The sequence below is a fragment of the Dipodomys spectabilis genome, unplaced genomic scaffold (assembly GCF_019054845.1).
Source record: "Dipodomys spectabilis isolate Male_0828 unplaced genomic scaffold, ASM1905484v1 ptg000464l, whole genome shotgun sequence".
In the NCBI taxonomy this organism is placed as follows: domain Eukaryota; kingdom Metazoa; phylum Chordata; class Mammalia; order Rodentia; family Heteromyidae; genus Dipodomys; species Dipodomys spectabilis.
In genome coordinates, this window is record NW_024871141.1 from 1,244,661 (window position 1) to 1,250,393 (window position 5,733).

Sequence of the window (5,733 nt, forward strand, 5' to 3'; positions counted from 1 at the left end):
TTTCCATCTTTTCCTCTTTGTGCATCTTTATGTGACTTAACTCTTGTCCTGCACATCCTCAGATAAACCCGTAGTTAACCAGTAGACCCTATCCCCCATTGTGTACACACTTAATCCACAAACTTATTACTCAATTCAAAACCTCTGAGACTTAATTTCACTAATAGCAGTACTTTATACCTATACAATATTTTAAGCATTTTTTTAAAGTTTTTCTCATCTCCTCTATGTCCCTCCCTTTCTCTCAACATGTTCATATTCCTATATAAATAGATGGTCTTTTAATCTCTAAAATAACATTAATTTTTACGTTTCTATTTTATTTTCTGGTCTCTTTTCATTCCCCGTTCCCTTTCTTCTTTTTCTCTCTCTCTCTACTTACATCCTACACAACCTATTCCCTGCATTGTGATTAGGACATAGTTAACTCTCCCTGTGCCTCCCCACACCAATCTATTCCTATTTTTTACCCACATCTCTTCCTAACCCTAATAATTTCTGGCTTTCCAAATTCTTCTCTGCGGTTCGAAGTTCTTTAACATATAGTTGTTTGATGTCGAATAGATGTATCTGTTGAACTAGATTGTATCTGTAGACTATTGACTGTACAAATGCAAACTTTGGTTGATGGTTGCCTTAAGATAGTGTTCTAGCACAAAACTGGTGCTATCTTCATCTCAAATGGGCAGAGTAAGCCGGAAAAACACAAGAAAAATGGCAAATTCGGGTATCTCAATTCCCAATCCTGATAATCAGGGGTTAGAACAGATAATGAATAATCCAGAGGAGAGTTCCCAAACAGCGCTACAAACACTGGTGGCAAACATGATAAATGAAAAGTTTGACAACGTACAAAGGACTCTGTATGAGCGTGATAGGGAGAGAGAGGAGGCATCCCAGAAGTTTATACAGGAATATCATAAGCGTGAGGAAGCTACTCAAAAACTGATACAGGATTTGCGTGAACAACTTGAGAATACTCAAAGAGAAAGGGAGGAATGGCGTGAGCAGGCTGAGAACACTCAAAGAGATCTGCAGGAATCCCACGAACGGGAGGAAGCTAATCAAAGAGTAATACAGGAATTGAGAGACCAGGTAGAGAACACACAAAGATCACTAAAGGCATTCATGGAATCCATTAACAAAGAGCTGAAGGAAGTCAGGGAGACCACAAAGGGAATGCTGAATGGAACCCAACAGAAGGAATGGGAGCCCAAAGAAACCATAACCAATCAACTAAGTGATTTGAGGACAAACACTGAACACCAAATTAAGGAAGTAAAGAAATTCATACAAGACCTAAAACAGAGCTTCAACAAAGAACTTGAAGCCATCAAAGCTGACCAACTAGAAGGAAAAGAGATAAAAAACAAAGTAGAGAGTCTTGACAGCAGGTTAGACCATGCAGAAGATCGAATCTCAGGGATTGAAGACAGCCTAGATATTATAGAGAAAGAACATACAACCATCCAAGACAAGTCCAAGAAATATGATAGATCTATCCAACACCTGGAAGACACCATCAGAAGGCCTAATCTAAGGATAATGGGTGTAGAGGAGCACCTAGAAACAGAAGTTAATGGTCTAGGAAATTTGTTTAACAGGATCCTAGCAGAGAACTTCCCAAACATGCAAAAAGATAGGCCTGTCCAGATACAAGAAGCCTTTAGAACCCCAAATAGACCAGACCAGAATAGGACATCCCACCGTCACATTATAATCCACACAGGATCAACTCAGAACAAGGAAAAGGTCCTTAAAGCTGTCAGGGAGAAAAGGGTAATCACTTATGAAGGGAAACCAATTAGAATCACCTCAGATTTCTCAGCAGAGACAATCAAAGCAAGAAGAGCCTGGAATGATGTATGCCATGCCCTAAAAACAAACAACTATCAACCAAGAATACTGTACCCAGCTAAACTCTCCTTCATAACTGAAGGCCAAATAAAAACCTTCCATAGCAAAGAAAAATTGAAACAATACATCTCCACCAAACCAGCCCTACAAAAGATTCTTAAAGATGTGCTACACATAGAAAACCAACAAGACCGCAATAAAGGCCAAGAAACTGCACCCAAACTGAGAATCCAAGAACCATAGGAAGAACCCAGTTTTCGCAGCCCCCAAGAAGGTAGATAACATGGCAGGAACTCCCAAATACCTCTCAGTCCTATCTCTTAATGTTAACGGACTGAACTCTCCAATTAAGCGACATAGACTGTCTAGTTGGATTAAAAAACAAGACCCTTCTATCTGCTGCCTGCAGGAGTCACATCTTGCCCATAAAAACAAACACATTTTCAATGTTAAAGGCTGGAACAAAATCTACCAAGCAAACGGACCGCATAAACAGGCGGGAGTTGCAATCCTAATATCAGATAAAATAGACTTCAAATTAAAATTCATGAAAAGAGATAAAGAAGGTCGCTACATACTAATTAAAGGATCTCTCCTTCAGGAGGATATTACAATTCTAAATATCTATTCGCCAAACAATGGAGCACCCAAATTTATCAAAGAAACACTACTTTCCCTCAAATCCCATATAGATCCAAAGACATTAATCGTTGGGGATTTTAACACACCACTCTCCCCACTAGATAGATCAACTCGGCAAAAACTCAACAGAGAAACCGCAGATCTAAACAGCTGCATAGATCAACTAGACTTAACAGACATTTACCGAACATTTCACCCAGCAGCATCAGAATACACGTTTTTTTCAGCAGCACATGGAACGTTTTCTAAAATAGACCACATTTTAGGCCACAAAGCAAACTTGTCTAAATTCAGAAACATTGAAGTTATACCTTGCATTCTCTCTGACCACAAGGGAATAAAGTTAGAACTCAACACCAAAAGCCACCAAAGAAAGTCCGGTATCACATGGAGGCTGAACAACACACTGCTGAATCACGAGTGGGTCATGGAAGAGATTAGAAAGGAAATTCAAATGTTCATGCTATTCAACAAAAATGAACACACAAAATACCAGCTCCTCTGGGACACAGCAAAGGCAGTACTCAGAGGCAAGTTTATAGCTCTGAGCTCCTACATCAACAAATTGGAGAGATCTGAAACTAACAATTTAATGACACATCTAAACCTCCTTGAAAAAGAGCAGCAAGATAAACCCCAATCCAGTAGACGGAAAGAAATAATCAAAATTAAATCAGAATTAAATGAATTAGAATCCAAAAAAACTATAGAAAGAATCAACAAAACAAAGAGTTGGTTCTTTGAAAAACTTAACAAAATTGACAGACCCTTAGCAAATCTTATCAGAAAAAGAAGAGAACACACCCAAATTAATAAACTCAGAGATGAGAATGGAAACATCACCACGGAAACAAGCAAGATTCAGAACATTATAAGGGAATACTTCTCAAAACTTTATGCTAATAAGTTTGAGAACTTGACAGAAATGGACCTCTTCCTAGCAAATATTGACATGCCAAAACTAAACCAAGATGAGGTAAACTATCTTAACAGGCCCATATCAAGCATTGAAATAGAAACAGCAATAAGAGACCTCCCAGCTAAGAAAAGTCCAGGACCAGATGGTTTTACAGCGGAATTTTACAAGGCCTTCAAAGCAGAGCTCACACCAATTCTCCTCCAACTCTTCAATGAAATTGAAAGAGAAAGCTCACTACCGAACACATTCTATGAAGCCATCATAACCCTCATCCCAAAACCAGGTAGGGACTCATCAAAGAAAGAGAACTATAGACCCATTTCTTTGATGAACATTGATGCGAAACTTCTCAACAAAATTTTGGCCAATCGACTTCAACAATTCATCCAAAAAATCATACACCACGATCAAACAGGATTCATTTCAGGGATGCAAAGCTGGTTCAATATACGCAAATCAATTAATATTATTCATCACATCAACAGGAGCAAGAATAAGAACCACAAGGTTATCTCAATAGACGCAGAAAAAGCATTTGACAAGATCCAACACCCCTTTATGATGAAGGTTTTGGAAAAATTAGGAATCCATGGAACATTCCTCAATACAATAAAGGCTGTATATGACAAACCTACAGCCAGCATTATACTCAATGGTGAAAAACTAAAGCCATTTCCTCTTAACTCAGGAACAAGACAAGGATGCCCGCTCTCTCCACTTCTCTTCAATCTAGTATTAGAATGCCTAGCTACAGCAATAAGACAAGATGCAGACATAAAGGGGATCCAAATAGGGAAAGAAGAAATAAAACTCTCCCTCTTTGCAGATGACATGATCTTGTATTTAAAGAATCCCATAGACTCCACTCCCAAATTACTCAAGCTGATTCAAAACTTTGGCAAAGTAGCAGGTTATAAAATTAACCCCCAAAAATCAATGGCTTTTCTGTATGCCAACAATGAGAAAAGTGTGGCCGAAATTAGGAAAGCAACTCCATTTGTAATAGCCTCACAAAAAATAAAATACCTAGGAATTAACTTAACTAAAGAAGTGAAGGACCTCTATGATGAAAACTTTAAAATCTTGAAAAAGGAAATCAACACAGAACTTAAAAAATGGCAAAACCTCCCATGCTCCTGGATTGGAAAGATTAACATCGTGAAAATGGCAATACTGCCCAAGGCTATCTACAAATTCAACGCAATACCTATCAAAATTCCACCCTCATTCTTCAAGGAAATAGAAGAGGCAATCCAAAAATTCATATGGAACAATAAAAGACCCCGAATAGCAAAAACGCTCCTCAACGGAAAGAATACTGCTGGAGGAATATCAATACCAAATTTCAAACTCTACTATAAAGCCATAGTAATCAAAACAGCTTGGTATTGGCATAAGAACAGACCTCAGGACCAATGGAATAGAATTGAAAACCCAGAAATGAACCTACAGACCTATAGCCATCTAATCTTCGATAAGGGAGCTAAAACAATAGAATGGAAGACAGACAGCCTCTTCAGTAAATGGTGCTGGCAAAACTGGTTAACTACATGTAGAAAACTAAAGCTAGATCCTTATATATCACCCTGCACCAGAATCAACTCCAAATGGATCAAAGACCTTGAACTCAAAGCAGACACTCTGAAAACATTACAGGATGGAATAGGAGAAACCCTGGGTCTCCTTGGCTCAGGCCGAAATTTTCTGAATAGAAACCCGGAAACACAACAAATCAAAGAAAGGCTGGACAAATGGGATTGTATAAGGCTGCAGAGCTTCTGCAGGGCAAATGACATAGCTAGCAAGATCAATAGAAAGCCCACGGACTGGGAGAAGATCTTTACTAGCCATACAACGGACAAGGGTCTCATATCTAAAATATACTTGGAACTCAAAAAATTAAACCACCCAACAACAAATCCTCAAAGAAACAACTGCCCAATAAGTAAGTGGGCGAAAGACTTAAAGAGAAGCTTCTCTGAAGAAGAAAGAAGGATGGCCAATAGACACATGAAGAAATGTTCAACATCCCTAGCCATAAAAGAAATGCAAATCAAAACAACATTGAGATATCACCTCACTCCAGTTAGAACAGCGAAAATCAAGAACTCTAACAACAACAGATGCTGGAGGGGATGTGGACAGAAAGGAACCTTACTTCATTGTTGGTGGGAATGTAAACTTGTTCAACCACTTTGGAAAGCAGTATGGAGGTTCCTCAAAAGACTCCACATAGAGCTCCCCAACGACCCAGCAATCCCACTTTTGGGCATTTACCCAAATGATCACAAACAAGGCCACACTAAAGCTACCAG